Here is a 17,222-nt window from a genome sequence, read left to right as displayed (position 1 = left end):
CTCATCTCCAAGTTCCTGTGCACAGGCTTTCACTTTTCTTTTTTAAAATGTTTTCTGTTAAGCCTTACTATGTGTCAGATAATGTACAAAGCTCAGGGATAGATACAAATTAATCAGGTTAGATGCAGTCCATGTCCCCCATGGGGCTCACGGTTTTCATCCCCATTTTACAGATGAGGTAAGTGAGGCACAGCAAAATGAAGTGAGTAGCTCAAGGTGACAAAGCAGACAAGTGGCGGAGCCAGAACTGGAAGCCAGGTCCTCTGATTCCCAGACTCTTGTTTTTCCCACGGGTCCACGCTGCTTCCCCCACCTGTGTTTTCTCCCTACTCCTCTACTTCCCCAAGCAAGCTCCTTACCTCCTTCAGAGCTCTTCCACAAACCCACTTTCCTTAGATTAACCCTCCACTGTGCCTTAGACGTGCTACCTTCTCCCTCTATTCCAGGCTAATATGGAGCCCAATCAATATCAACCCCACTCCCAAGATTCAACCCCACTCCCAAGATTTTCATTCTTCTGTGTCGTGTTTTTAGCATTCTTGTCCTTTATTCTTTAGCTCTTTCATGACTCTGTATCTCTCTTACTCCCCCATTTATTTCTGAGTGCCTTGATGTAATGTTTTATTATAATTTTCCAGAGTGGATGATAGTAACTAACTACTGTCTCCATCATAGCTATTACTGCTGCTCCTGCAGCCAATCTGTAATGTGCATTTCTTTTTTCTTTTCTTTTTTTTTCCATTATAATGGCATTCCAATGGGCCAGGACATTAGAATGTGTATTTTCCAATACCATATCCCTTTCATTTCCCAGCTCCTCCACTTGTCTGCAGTGTGACCTTGGGCAAGTCAGTTAACTTCTCTGTGCCTCAGTTACCTCATCTTTAAAATGGGGATCAAGACTATGAGCCCTACGTGGGGCAACCTGATAACCTTGTATTTACCCCAGCGCTTAGAACAGAACTGGGCACATAGTAAGCGCTTAAGAAATACCATCATTATTATTATTTCCATCCCCATGAACTCCATGGCACTGAGTAAGGGATAGCGAGCACATTCTCAGGAATTTATTCATACTGATGTCTGGTTCCCTTTCTAGATTGTAAGCTCGTTATGAGCAGGGAACATGTCTGCTAATTCTACTGTACTCTCCCAAGTGCTTAATACAGTGCTCTTCCCATAGTAGGCGCTCACTAAATCCCACTGATTGATTGATTGATTGGCAACAACTAACCTTAACTATTCTAAATCTCAAGACAAGTAGGACAGTCAGCATGGAAGACCTCCTCTTGGGAGCAGCAGAGAGTTGTTGGTTATCAAATCTACGCCGAACCATTTTCTCACTTTCCATTCGGGCCCCTGGGTTAAGCAGGGGGTTTGAAAGAGGGGAAGAGTCACAGTTTACTAATCCAGTTTTCTAAAATGAACTCCATAACAAACCTACTCCCATAAGGAACACAAATGTCTAATGCCCTGCCCAGATTTGGATATAATAATGTTGGTAATTTGTTAAGCACTTACTACGTGCAGAGCACTGTTCTAAGCGCTGGAGTAGATGCAGGGTAATCAGGTTGTCCCCCGTGAGGCTCACAGTCTTAATATCCATTTTACAGATGAGGTAACCGAGGCACAGACAAGTTAAGTGACTCGCCCACAGTCACACAGCTGACAAGTGGCAGAGCCGGGATTCGAACCTCTGACTTCTGACTCCCAAGTCTGGGCTCTTTCCACTGAGCCAAGCTGCTTCCATCTGAAAAGGATTCTACACTTTTTTTCAGTATAGGATTAATCATCGTTTTCTCTTCTCGGCAAAGATTGAGAGAAACATTGAAAATAAATAAAACACTCATTGGATGTGTGTTTTCATATTTCTTCTGCCTAGCCTGTTTCACAATGCACTTGTTTGAGGAAGTGGGCTTTTACTACATGTTAACTCATCATCACAATCACAATACCACATCTCATGGAGCAACTTGTCTAGTTCAGGTCATCGATCAATCAGTCATTCAATCACTTTCATTTATTGAGGAGTTACTGCCTGTCCAGCACTGTACGAAGAGCTTGGGAGAATATTAATTTAACAGAGTTGGTAGACAAGGTGCAGTCTAGAGGGGGTGACAGCTATTAAAATTAATTATAGATATGTACATAAGTGCTGTGGGACTGAAGGTGGGATGAATAAAGAGTACAAAGTGCTTCTAAAAATCCAGTAGAAGAGAGAGGGAGTAGAGGAACTGAGGACTTAGTTGGGGAAGACCTCCTGGAGGAGATGTGATTAGATAATGGGAGTTTTTGAGGGCATAATGAGAGTTGTCCCTTTCACTAGAGAGCGCATAATCCACACAGCAACAGGACTGACAGGCAGAAACAGTTGGGTCCCTCCAAAAAGGACCCGCCTATCAACAAGATCACAGAAGGAGCTCTTGACCTGTTCTTTGGCCTTTTATTCCATTGATGAAACTGGTATAGAATCCAAATAGGTCACGGCTGGGTGATCTCCTTTCACATACACAACACCTTTAGACTCTAGTCTTCCAGGGAATGAAATGACGCCGATGCCATATTCCAAAAACCCCATCCAAAGAGCCACCCGATTTCCCTCTACACGGGTAACTGACAGTATACTTCCCAGTTAATAAAGTTTCACAACATCCATTCATAGCTCTGAATGTCTGTGGAAGATTTCCGGCTAAATTTAGATTTCTCTCTCCTTGCTTTGGCCAATAACAGGTGGTTGATTTGGTAAGACACTCCAGAATTCAGTACACCCTGACACTGGATGAACAAAATAGGTGAAAATGTTCACGGTTTAAAATCTTGAAACACTTGATTGCTCATCTTTGGTATAAGGAAATATAGACCGTATGCTCCTCTAGAGACTGTAAACCTCTCTGTAGACTGTAAGAACCTTGTGACCGGAGATCACATATACCAGTTCTGTTGTACTGTACTTTACCAAGCTCTCAGTATGGTGCTTTGCACACAGTACATCTCTGTCTTTCTCTCATCACATGTTTAAAATGTCATTTCTTTACCAACCCCTCAATCAGTAAAATAGTACTGACTGAACACTTACTGCATGCAGAGTATTTACTGTGTGCAAAGCACCATACTGAGAGCTTGGTAAAGTACACTACAACAGAATTGGTATATGTGATCTCTGGTCACGAGGTTCTTACAGTCTACAGAGAACTTTACAGTCTCTAGAGGAGCCTACAGTCTATATTTCCTTATGCAGTAAGTGTTCAGTCAGTACTATTTTACTGATTGATGGGTTGGTAAAGAAATGACATTTTAAACATGTGATGAGAGAAAGGCAGAGATGAAGTGAGAGATTTAAAGCGTATGAGAGAATTATGAAAATAATCCCTCATTCCACTTCATGCAGCTTGGATTAGTGGAAAGAGCATAGGCCTGAGAGTCAGAGGACACAGGTTCTGATCCCTGCTTCCTTAGAGAAGCAGCGTGGCTCAGTGGAAAGAGCACGGGCTTTGGAGTCAGGGCTCATGAGTTCGAATCCCAGCTCTGCCACTTGTCGGCTGTGTGACTGTGGGCAAGTCACTTAACTTCTCTGTGCCTCAGTTCCCTCATCTGTAAAATGGGGATTAAGACTGTGAGCCCCATGTGGGAAAACCTGATTCCCCTATGTCTACCCCAGCGCTTAGAACAGTGCTCGGCACATAGTAAGCGCTTAACAAATACCAACATCATCATCATCATCCCATCTGTGCCACTTATCTGTTGTATGTGACTTTGGGCAAGTTACTTAACTTCTCTGTGCCTCCATTATCTCATCTGTAAAATGGGGATTAAGTTTGTGAAGCCCACGTAGGACAAGGGACTGTGTTCAACCGGATTACCATCTTGGGATAAGTGCTTAACAAATACTTTTATCGTTATTATTATTCCAGAAAAAAATGAACTGCAGGTATTGTATAAGGAAATTATAAGAATCATAGACTAGTAGGATCTTGATAATATTTTCCCAATTGAGTACCTAATACACAGATAATGAAAATAACTATCTGATGATTTGACCAGTTCATCTTTTCTAGACTTTGGAAAAAGTCATGTCTCATATGCTGATTCAAGTGGACTTGTCATCTCCCTACCTTTGACATTGTCAGTTAACCTGCGTTCCCAGTGCCCGGTTCCTGCACCTGCTTGGATTAGGGAGTAAACCAACCCTTGATACTGAAATGGTTTCTTTTAGATAAATGTCAGAGGACCATGATAAATGAGATGTATTCCTCTCCTTTTCCTGGTTAGAAGACAGCGTCATAGATCCCCATCTCATTGCTAGGGAGAACCAGAGTCCGAAGGAAATAATCTTTATAATGACATAATGATATAATAATAAAAATAAATAAATGATGGCATTTGTTAAGCGCTTACTATGTGCAAAACACTGTTCTAAGTGCTGGAGAGGATACAAGGTGATCAGGTTGTCCCACATTGGGCTCACAGTCTTAATCCCCATTTTACAGATGAGGTAACTGAGGCACGGAGAAGTTAAGTGACTAGCCCAAAGTCACACAGCTATCGAGTGGTTGAGTCAGGAGTTGAACCCATGACCTCTGACTCCCAAGCCCGTGCTCTTTCCACTGAGCCATGCTGTTAGGCTTTTACTATGTACTAAGTACGAGGCTGTTCTCTCAGGATTGTTCTCTACCAGTATTGACTCCAGGAGGGAGAGTTAAGCAGAGGCCTGTCCATTCCATTCCTAGCTTGGACAGGGGCTGGCAAGAGGAAGGCCATCGGCGACAAGTCCAAACTCACCTGCGCTGGGCAGCAGCGGCATGGGAGCGAGTCGAGGGTGGAGGTTCGAGTTTACTGAGTCGAAGGAGTTCATGCTAAACCGCTTCCAGATTTTAACCAAGAAAACTCTACGGATCCACTAAGGGAACGATTGCAGATGGAGGTGGGGTGTTCCGAGAGAGATGTGTCCATGGCGTCGCTATGGGTCGGAGACGACTCTAAAGCATAAGACATGTACAATGATAGATGCAAGATTGGACAGAATACCTGTCCCACATGAGGCTCACTTTCTAAGGAGGTGGGAGAATAGGTATTTAATTTCCATGTTACAGATCAGGAAATTGAAGCACAGAGTAGTTAAGTGACTTGTCAACAGTCACACAGTAGATAAGATTGGTTCCTCTGACTCCCAGGTCTTCGCTCTTTCAACCAGGCAACTCATTGCTTCCCTTCTGTTCCTCAAATTCTGGATTGACACAAAGAGCAAAGGTTTTTTAGAGTTTAAAAAAAATAGAAAAACATGAAGAAACTGTCCATATTTTAGCTGCTGGATGGCACCGAGTCAGGGAAGCAAAGACTCAAACACACAAAATCAACAGCTCAAAAACGGATATTCTCCAGGCAGTCTTGGCCATTTCCATGATCACCTTAAGGCAAAAATGTTTTTGAGATAGTGAAATGTCCCCAGTGTCAAAATCTGAGAGTAGAATCCAAAAAAAGAATGTTTTTCTTATCAGTTTTCACCAAACTCTGAAAAAATACTTTGGAACTGTTTCTGTTTCTCATTTCCAAATCAAAGTAGCTTTCTTTGAATATATATATATATATATATATATACATATATATATATATATGGAAAGATAGTAGGCAAAAATGGCACAAGATTTTCAACTATTGCAGTAAAAAATGAATAATTTGGCATTTCAAATGTCAGCTAAAAATACACAATTTTCTAATCAGCATTGGAGAAAATGTTAAAATAGAGATGTGAATGCACAGGCTGTTCAAGAAAGTTCTAAACCATTCACTATCTGAGCATGACTTGGAGATGAATCTCAAAAAGAGTCCTTTTGTTTTCTTCCACAAAATTCCAATAAACCAAGTTCTAGAACAGCATGCGTGGCTAAGAGCCGCCAGTAAAGAATATATATTTAGAAGAATGCCTCCAGTAGAAAATGAATAGTTTTTTATGGCTACAATCTCAAATAAAGTAGGTTTCGATGGCTTTAACGTCTTTATGTCCCACAGTCCCCAGGGAATCAAAGTCCTCTCGACACAATGGGTGAAGATCTGTCTCTGGCGTCTCCTGCGACTTTCCCGCTTCCCAGACTTACTCTGGGGAAGGGGAAGTTGGGCTAATTAGGCTTTCTGGGACCCCCCCCCCCCAGGGCAATGAGCAGGATTTACACAGACCATCCACTCTGTACAGAGGGGGAAATGCATTAAACAATTGTAAGCGTTTGGGAGAATACAATGAAATTCATGGGTATGATCCCAACCTTCAAAGTATTTACCATCAATCAGTAGTATTTATTGAGCATCTATTGAGCAGCTCTTGGGAGAATACAATAGAATTGATTGACAGGATCCCTGTTCTCAAGGAATTTATAAACCATCAATAGTAGAAAAAAGTGGTGTCTTTTTAAACACCTACTATACGTGTCACATACAGTACCAGGTACTGGTGTAGATACTAGATAGTCTGGTGTCTGATACGGGTTTAAGTAGAAGGGACAACGTGTAACAAAGCCCCAGTTTACAGATGAGGGAACTGAGGCCCAAAGAAGTTAAGGGACTTGCCCAAGGTCACCCCGCAGAAGAGTGGGAGAGCTTGGATCGGAACCCCGGTCGTCTGACTCTAGCCCCTCATTCTTTCCACTAGTTTACACCACTCCTCAGAACCTACCGTGATCAGAGCACTGTACACTAAGTGCTTGAGCCAATATTAGGGAACTAGTAGATATATCTCTGTCCTCAAGGGCTTATGATAATAATAATGATGATAATGGTATTTGCTAAGCGCTTACTATGTGGTAGACACACTTCTAAATCCTGGGCTGGATACAAGCAAATCGGATTGGACACAGTCCCCGTCCCACGTGGGGCTCAGTCTCAATCTCCAATTTTCAGATGAGGTAACTGAGGCCCAGAGAAGTGAAATGACTTGCTCAAGGTCACACAGCAGACAAGTGGCGGAGCTGGGATCAGAACCCAAACCTTCTGACTCCCAGGCTTCTTCTTCATCTACTACACCATGCTGTTACTTCAATCTATAATCTCTAATCCAGCCCTCATCTTGACTGCTTGGCAGTAGCCACCGACAGGACATCAGCTGGGGAAACGTTCTGTGCTTACAGAGAAAGTGCTGATTCCAGAGAAGCAGCGTGGCTCAGTGGAAAGAGCACGGGCTTTGGAGTCAGAGGTCATGGGTTTGAATCCCGGCTCGGCCACTCGTCAGCTCTGTGACTGTGGGCAAGTCACTTCACTTCTCTGGGCCTCAGTTACCTCATCTGTAAAATGGGGATTAAGACTGAGCCCCACGTGGGACAACCCGATTCGCCTGTGTCTACCCCAGCGCTTAGAACAGTGCTCTGCACATAGTAAGCGCTTAACAAATACCAACATTATATTATTATTAGATGAAGACCATTAAAGAGTTGACTCTGTAGTCCTAACCCCTCCTCTGCTCTATTCCCACTCATTCATTCATTCAATCGTATTTATTGAGCACTTACCGTGTGCAGAACACTGTACTAAGCACTTAGTGTAATTCAGCAACAAATCGAGACAATCCCTGCCCACAGCGGGCTCACAGTCTGAGCTCATCCCCCCTCAGACTGTAAGCTTCTTGTGGGCAGCACACACGTCTATCAAATATGGCATACTGCGCTCTCCCCAGTGCTTAGTAGAGTGTTCTGCACATTCATTCAATAGTATTTATTGAGCGCTTACTATGTGCAGAGCACTGTACTAAGCGCTTGGAATGTACAAATGGGTAACAGATAGAGACGGTCCCTGCCCTTTGACGGGCTTACAGGCTAATCGACATGGTAAGCACTCAATAGATATCACTGATCGATCAATTTGCCCTAACCATAGAGGGAGGAGAATACACATAGACAGACAGAAGGATCTGTGTGGTGAATGGCATTTTAGGGAGATGATTTAGGCAACAGCCTGGAGTAAAAACTGAAGGCATGGAGAGACACAAGGGCAAGTTAGTTGATAGAGTTTACCAAAAGCAAGATGACAAAAGCTTGAGGAAGATTGCAGGGGCTGAAATTTTAATGTCTGTTTTCCCCCGACTGCATCGCAAGTTTCTTAAGGACAGGGATGATGTTGAGTTGAGAATAACAGCAAAGTTGTGGGCTTCTGTCACGGCGAAGGCAGTGGTGTGGTAGAGAGGGATGGGAAAATTAGGAGGAGGAGTTGGTTTAGGAGGGAAGAGGACTTCATTTGAAGACATCTTTGTTTTTGAGGTGCTGAAGGGACATCCAAGTGGAGATGTCCTGGAGGCAGGAGAAAGGGTGAGGCTGGAGAGACAGATTTGGGAGTGATACCTGTGGAGGTGGTACTTGAAGCCATGGGGAATGATTGAACTCCTTGAAGGAGTGAATGTTGTCGGGAAAAAACGGTGGAAGAAGAGCCGGAAAAGGCAACTGTTGAGTGGTTTGGGGCAAGATGAGAACCATGGGAAGAATCATGGGAAGCAGCGTGGCTCAGTGGAAAGAGCCCGGGCTTGGGAGTCAGAGGTCATGGGTTCGAATCCCGGCTCTGCCACTTGTCAGCTGTGTGACTGTGGGCGAGTCACTTACCTTCTACGGGCCTAAGTTACCTCATCTGTGAAATGGGGATGAAGACTGTAAGCCTCACGTGGGGCAACCTGATTACCCTGTATCTACCCCAGCGCTTAGAACAGTGCTCTGCACATAGTAAGCGCTTAACAAATACCAACATTACTAACCAGGACAGTTCTATCTTGGTGAAACCAAGGTAACAGCATTTTCAGAAGTAGGAGAGGATTAACAGAGAGAAGCAGCATGACTAATGGGAAAAAACTCCAGTTTGGAAGTCAGAGGAGCTGGGTTCTAATCCAGCTCTGTCACTGGCTTGCTGTGTGAGGATGGACAAATCTTTTAATATCCCTATGCCTCAATTTCTTCAACTGTAAAATGGGGATTCAGTACCTGTCCTCCCTTCTTAGACTGTGAGCCCCACGCTCAACAAGGACTGTGTCTGATCTAATAAGTTGTACCTACTCCAGTACTTAGAAGAGTGATTAACACATCATAAGCACTTAACAGGGGAAGCAGCTTGGCTTAGTGGAAAGAGCCCGGGCTTCGGAGTTAGAGGTCATAGGTTCGACTCCCGGCTCTGCTACTTGTCAGCTGTGTGACTGTGGGCAAGTCACTTCACTTCTCTGGGCCTCAGTGACCTCATCTGTAAAATGGGGATTAACTGTGAGCCTCATGTGGGACAACCTGATTACCCTGTATCTAAAAAATAGGGTTAAAGGCTCAAAGGCTTCTGTCAGGTCAAGAAGGACGAGGAATAAAGAGAGCCTATTGGACTATGAGAAGATCACTGGTGACTTTTGAGAGTGTAATAGCAGTGGAGTGAAGGGAGGAAAAAAAAAAAACTGTCTGTAGCAGGTAAACAAGAGAGTAGGTGGAGAGGTAGTGAAGGCATTAATAATAATAATAATAATAATAATAATAATGTTGGTATTTGTTAAGCATTTACGGTGTGCACAGCACTGTTCTAAGTGCTGGGGTAGATACAGGGTAATCAGGTTGTCCTATGTGAGGCTCACAGTTAATCCCCATTTTACAGCTGAGATAACTGAGGCACAGAGAAGTTAAGTGACTTGCCCACAGTCACACAGCTGACAAGTGGCAGAGCCGGGATTCGAACCGATGACCTCTGACTCCCAAGCCCGGGCTCTTTCCCCTGAGCGACACTGCTTAGACAACCTGTTATAGATTAGACAGGGACGGGAGGAAGAACACCGGGCAACAGACGGAGAGGGCGGAGGGAATCCCCCAAATCACTTTTTGGTACAGAAGAGGGTTTAGTGCATTAGAAGGGCAGTGGAGAGTGAGAAGAGAAGTGAGAGCAAGCATTTTTAAGAAGTAAGAAGGGATCGCGCCAGAGGCACAGATAAAGGGTGTAGATCTATGGCGCAGTCAGCAAGCTAGTCCTGGAGAGACAGCCGAAAAGGAGGAGCTAGAAGACGAGGAGGGAATAGTAAAGCGGTGAGGAGCCGTTAGAGGAACTCTGGGAATTTCATGCCTGAGAGTTTTCATTTTACCAACAAAGTAGCTGGGGAGGTTATCAGGGGTTAGGGAGGGATGTGAGGGGGAAGCTGGGGAGTTTGAGAGGGAGTTAAAGGTTTGGAATAGTTGGTAGGGGGCTGAAAGTGTGGGGGTTGATGAGAGAACAACATACATGATACTGAGCAGAGGAATGAGCTGAATTATAACCAGTCAGAGTGAATTTGAAGTGGTGGAAGTCAGTGATCGGCGATACCTGGTGAGAGTCACTCCAAGATAAAAGCATAGGATATTTATTTGGTTAAAACCACCAAATATTGGTGAAACCATCTCTCTTTGTTTTTGCCATAGACTGATTCCCATTCTCCCAACTATAAAATTTCTCACTGTTCACATGGAGATACCAGCCTGGACTCGTGGAAAGGTCACGGGCCTGGGAGTCAGAAGGATATGGGTTCTAATCTCAGCTCCGCCACATGTCTGCTGTGTGACCTTGGAGTCAGTCACTTCTCTTCTCTGTGCCTCAGTTACCTCATCTGTAAAAGTGGGAATTAAGACTAGACTGTGAGGTCCATGTGGGACAGGGAGTGTGACCAACCTAAGTACCTTACACCTACCCCGCTGCTTAGAACAATGGTCAGCACATTGTAAGCACTTAATAAATATCACAATTACTCTTATCAGTACCACTGACGATGGCCGAGTTTTCTGAAAATGGAAAACCAGTGTAAATTAGTAAATGTACTGAGAATCACAGAGCTCTGACTCCTTTCAGTTTAAGAATGTTATCAATGTCTAAATCCGACTCTTTTCAGTTTAAGAATTTTATCAATGTCTAAAATGCCTTATGGAAGGTGTCTAAATAGCCCCAAATAAATTTTCCTTCCAGCTCTGACTGCTACTCATCTGCATGACACTTTCTGAACTGAAAGGAAAATAGGAAATTCATGAAGGGAAGGAACAAGCCAGGCAGGAGCCCCGAGAGTCCAGAGTTTGTCTGCAGTCACTTTCGAAGTGGCCTGGACCAGAGTGAAGTGGACTGCTCCAGCCCAAACATTGAAGATCCATTCCTTTCCCAGATCTGGGTCATCGGTGTTACCCCAACATATGGGAACTTTGGATTCAGGAAGCCAGTCGGAGTTGTTCCCTTTCTTGAATCTGGACATTTTTCATCATCTCCAAATTTGCTACGAATCTGAGGCACGTCCTTCTGCTCTCTCCAACCCCACCTCAAGACTAACTTCCTACTCCAAACTCACTGGAGTCTACATTAAGATCCCGCAAGATAGCCAGAATGGATTTAATGGTGCTGAACCACTCTGATTCTCAACTTGCATCTTTCATCCTGCATCTTTCCCCTGCCTCTCTGTCTTCCGACGGTGTAGACTGTCAATCTGGCAGATAGAGTCCGTGGCTTTCAAAGCTTGCATAAAATCCAGTTTATTGTCATTCAGGAACTATGAACTAATAATATACATTTCAATAAAGACGTAGTAAAACTGACTGACAAATTAATCAGTACTCTAGCCAATATGGTAGTCCTACAATTGCTAAATATGTTGTAAGCCACTTTATGTTTTTTTCTCAAGAGATTAATTCATAGTCAGTGAAATAATGAAAAAGAGTTACAAGAAGCAGCATGATTTTTGGAATATTTCGGGGACTGTGATGTCAATACTCCCAAACGACCCCTCCCTTTTCCTGACAAGAAGAAATGGACATTTTTGCTGTCCATGTGATTATAATGAAGATTTAATGGCATTCTTAATTTCTCTGAGTCGCTACATGTTGAGATTTAAGATAAATCGTTGGTTTCATTTAAGGCAAATCACCAGTTTTGATTTCTGTACTGCTGGAAAGAAATGTTTGAAGAATCTGCATCATGAATACCAGCAAGATGAGGCGTGTGCTGCCTGTGAAGAGTTAGGGATAGGAAAGAGGGAGGAGAGAGGGAGTGAGGAGAAGCAGGGGGAAGAAGACAGAAAATCTGGTGACCAGAGATCCAGATCTCATAGTGCTTTGGGTTGCAGGAGACTCCTTCTAGAACAGTCCAGCTTGAAAAATGGGTCCCAAGTGTCTTCTGGCTCTCCTCTGTAGTCTCCACCTCTGCGTAGAAAGTAAGCTACAATATTCAGTTGTCCTTTGTATTTCAAAGAGACACGGTCATGTCATTTATTCATACTGACGTCTCTTTCCCTCTAGACTGAAAGCTCATTTATGGGCAGGGAATGTGTCTGTTTATTGTTATCTTGTACTCTCTCAAGCAGTTAGTACAGTGCTCAGAACGCAGTAAGCGGCTCAATGAGTACAACTGAATGAAGCACTCGATCAATGACCGCGACATTCACCAACAAGCGGGTGTGTGGCGAAAAGGATGAATGTGGGATATACAGCCCTGGATACAGTGAATGCCTCAAAGGCAAACCCTTGATGTGTTGTTATGCTTTCTATCTGCGGAGCCGGAACTGTTTTGAGAAGCTGCGTGGCTTAGTGGAAAGAGCATAGGCTTGGGAGTCACGGGTCACGGGTTCTAAGCCCGGCTCCGCCGCTTGTCAGCTGTGCGACTTTGGGCAAGTCACTTAACTTCCCTGTGCCGTAGTTACCTCATCTGGAAAATGGGGATGAAGACTCTGAGCCCCACCTGGGACAAACTGATTACCTTGTTTCTACGCCAATGCTTAGAACAGTGTTTGGCACATAGTAAGTGCTCAACAAATACCAACATTATTATTATTATTTTGCTTGTGGTGCCTTATCGCTTATTCTTTACAAACCTTTGCTCAAATGGTGCCACATCTTTTCTGATGGCAGTGCGCCATTTTGGTCTTTCCTCAACAATGAACTCCCAGTTCATGCATTCAATTCATTCATTCAATCATATTTATCGAGCGCTTATTGTGTGCAGAGGACCGTACTAAGCGCTAGGAGGGTACAATTCATCAATAAAGGGAGACAATCCCTGCCCATAATGGGCTTACAGTCTGGAAGATTTCAGCAGGGAAGCAGCACTAGTTGAAACTTTGCTTTACCATGTCCTTAGAATGCTTCCTCTGCCCTCTTGCTTTCTTTCTCAAGCTCCGCTGTCACATACAATAGCTATTTGAATATCCTGTGATTGCTCACACAACACTTGTGTCCCATCTAGCAGAGCCATGTTGGTGAACTTAGATTTGGCACCAGGAGACTAAGACTAGTATTGTCTCTCCCCATCATTGATATCAGAGCAGCAAAGGGATTCCATTTCTGATTCTGGACTTGAGGTTTAGTCCCTCAAAGCCCATCTCCAGGTCAGGACCTGCAGGAAGGCTTAAATGGGATTTTGTTCTTCCCTTGGTGTCACCCAACTCTATGGACATGAATTCTTGGTTCCAGAACAAGGAGGTCTCGGTTCATTAGGAGAAGGGAGAGGTTCTTACCGCTAGGTCCTCTATATCACCGAAAAAGCCATGATATGATTACAGGTATCTAAATTATGACTGTGCTGTTTATTCAGAATGGTGTCATGACAGTTGCCTATAGTTGGGAGGATAATTGTCATCACACTGTGCACATAAAAATGCTGTTTGCTAGCTGTTTGCAGTACGTAGCGCTGCTTTCATTTGTGCTTCATTGTCTCTTGATCCCAACAGAGCTCATTCTTAAAAGAACCGCTCATTTATTGATTAAAGGACACTAGGCTGGTCTGTCGGCCGTGATCATCTCTCGCCATGCCTTCTGAAGCTGCAGGGTTTGAGGCTGGGTTTTACAGCATCCTTAAAGTATTTCCCCCCACCCCCTGTCCTGCCTCGATGCTGATCGCTCATTTCGTCGCCCATTCAACAGCTGTCTGGGCACCCTGCTGTTATCCATCATCTTGTCATGGCTCATCCACAGTCAGCTGCATTGAGGACATCATTTTTGGTCATTAATTCTTGCATGGACCACCTACTGACAAGAGCTGGATGTTTGTGGTGGGTTCATAAATCAAATCCCGAGAGACTGTTGGATTGACTTGTATCTACCCCAGTGTTTAAAACAGTGCTTGACCCATAGTAAATGATCAACAAATACCAAAATTGTCATCATTCTACAGCTTTTGGGGTTACCTGTTCACTCTGTGGGAGTTTCTAGTGGCTTGGTGATCATTTATGGTGGGCTTCAGTCATTTCAGATGGAAGACTCTTTACCACTGATTTTAAAGCACTCAATGGCCTTGCCTACATTATCTCTCTGCTCTCCTACTACAACCCAGTCTGCTCACTTCTCTCCTCTAAAGCCACCATACTTAATGAACCTTGATCTGGTCTAACTCGCTGCCAACCTCTCTGCCCGTGTCCTGCCCCTGAGGGATAAGTGCGTAGACAACTTGTCTGTATCTGCAGAACTCATCATGGGGTGAGGCACACGGCCCAGAGTTGTAGAGAAGCAGTGTGGTGTAGTGGAAAGAGCACGGGCCTGGGAGTCAGAGGCCCTGGGTTGTAATCCCGGCTCTGCCACTTGTCTGCTGTGTGACCTCGGGTAGGTCCCTTACCTTCTCTGGGCTTTAGTTTCCTTTAGAGCCCTACATCCTTCTCCCTCCTACTTAGAATGTGAGCCCCGTGTGGGATAGGGACTGCGTACAACCTGATTATCTTGTATCTACTCCAGGGCTTAATAAGTACCATTATTAGATCTAGGTGGCAGTTCCTTCTGCAGGCTGGAAGCATTTCCTGAGAAATCAGGGGCTGCTGATCACATTTCTGCAGGAAGCCTCTTTTCCTCCAGGCCAGCCCTGTGTGTGGATGTATTTTAAATTATCATCTAGTTATGTTGTACTACTTTACATTATTTACTTTGGCTTTGAACAGCATTTTAATTGCCTGGAAGCCCCTGGCAATTTATGGAATGTAAATTACTTTTTGATCATTGTAAAGGCCCCGATTTATTCAAAGGAAAATCCTGGCACTCCATTTTCTCACTTTCTCTGCTGGACTCCCAGTCCAAACTGTTTAATCCACTGTTGCTGTTTGAATCTGGTGTATAATGACAGGGTTAGAGGGACACCCAGAGGTTACGATTATCATTATTAATATTATTATTGTTGTTGTTTTTCTTAAGTGCTCACTCTATGATAAGTAAGAATAATAATGACGGTATTTGTAAAGTGCTTACTATGTGTCAGGCACCGTATTAAGCGCTGGGGTGGATACAAGCAATTGGACTGGACACGGTCCAAATCCCGGGGTAGATAGAGGGAAATCTGATTGGACACACTCCCTGACTCACACAAGGCTCACTCCCTGAAGGGGAGGGAGAGCTGGAATTTTATGATGAAATATGAAATAGAATGATAATCCCGAGCCATAGCATAGCCTGGAAATAGCATGGGCCTGGGAGTCAGAGGATCTGGGTTCCAATCTTCGCTCATCAAGTTTGCATATTGCGTGACCTTGGGCAAGTCATGCAACTTCACCATGCTGGTAGACACATTCCCTGCTCCTGAGCTTACAGTCTAGAGGCGTCTATATATTCACGTTGAGTACTCTTCCGTGTACCAGATTAATCAACAGGTCTTATTTACTGAGCACTCACTTCTGCAGAGCACTGAACTGAGTGCTCGGGAGAGTAGACCAATACAGAGTTGTGAGACGTGTTTCTTGCCCACAGCGAGTTACAGTCTAGAGGGAAAGACAGACATTAATACAAATAAATAAGTTACGGATAAGTACATAAACGCTGTAGGATTGAGGGATCGGGTTTAAATCCAAGGGCAAGAGTGATGTAGAAGGGAGTGGGAGAAAAGGAAATGAGGATATCTGGATTTCTGCCAGGAGTACTCTGCCGCGCCTGTGAAGGTGATCGCCAGGGCTTAGAACAGTGCTTGACACATAGTAAACGCTTAACAAATACCATAATAATAGCGATAACCATAATGATAATAGATACCATAATGTTACAGATAGGGAAGGCAAGGCCCAGAGAGTTTAAGCGAGTTGTCCTAGGCCACCCAGTAGACCTGAGATGGTGCTGAGACTTAAAAGTAAAAAAGGCAACATCTAGTAGGAAGCAGGAGATCTTTGGCCCAGTTTCTGTTAATCTGGGTTTGTGTGACTGCACATAAAATGGCCCCAAGTAATGAGGCTTGAGCACCCTTGACCTGGTGGGATTAATGATGCATGACAGGACAGGACAATGACCATTTGTAGGGAAGCTTCTTGAGGGCAGGCATCTTCTGTATTCTTGCAGGCTCCTCACAAAGTATGTTCTCAGCACAGTGCTCTGCACCCAACAGATGCTCAATTAATTCCAAAGATTGATTTTGGTTGAGACTTCTGTTTAGCACATAGTAAGCATTTAATAAACTTCGCAACGCGTCGCATTAATCCATCAGCCACCACCTATTTATTTCTATCCACATTCAGCACTTTGGCATCTAGGAATCTAGGAACGCTTTTTTGTACAGTCAGTAGATTTGTTCTAATTACACCACTCTTAACTATCGTTATGCCTACCTCCCGCAATGGAGAGTGAGCTTCTGGTGGGTTAGAGAAGCAGCGCGGCTCAGTGGAAAGAGCCCGGGCTTGGGAGTCAGAGGGCATGAGTTCTAATCCCAGCTCCGCCACTTGTCAGCTGTGTGACTTTGGGCAAGTCACTTCACTTCTCTGGGCCTCAGTTACCTCATCTGTAAAATGGGGATGAAGACTGTGAGCCCCATGAGGGACAACCTGATCACCTTGTATCCCCCCAGTGCTTAGAACAGTGCTTTGCACATAGTAAGCGCTTAACAAATACCAACATCATTATTATTGTTATTATTATTAAAGAATGTGGCTCAAAAAATACCGTTATTCCAACTACTACTTCCACTACTATTGACATCATCATCATAATAACTATTATGATGATGATTATTGGGCTCAATCTTCCCAAAGAAACCTAGGGCTTTCAAAATCTGAGCCTATTCACTTCTGCCACTCTCTGATGTGAGGATTTTCTCTGTGTGACCAACTGAGAAACTGAAATATCAGAGGCATAGAGAGTCCAAGTGACTGACACATAGCAGAAAACAAGTTACTGGGGTTAAGCTCCTTGTGGACAGGGAATGGGTCCACCAAAACTATACAGCGCGTATTTCAAGTGGGTTAATGTCGCTGAACCCACTGAGTCATACTTGCAGTGGTAAATCCTTGGATCCATCCCTCCGGGACATAAAATACCTCTTAGTTTCAATCA

Source organism: Ornithorhynchus anatinus, chromosome X1, assembly GCF_004115215.2.
Source record: "Ornithorhynchus anatinus isolate Pmale09 chromosome X1, mOrnAna1.pri.v4, whole genome shotgun sequence".
NCBI classification, from domain to species: Eukaryota; Metazoa; Chordata; class Mammalia; order Monotremata; family Ornithorhynchidae; genus Ornithorhynchus; species Ornithorhynchus anatinus.
Note: the sequence above shows the minus strand (reverse complement) of the source record.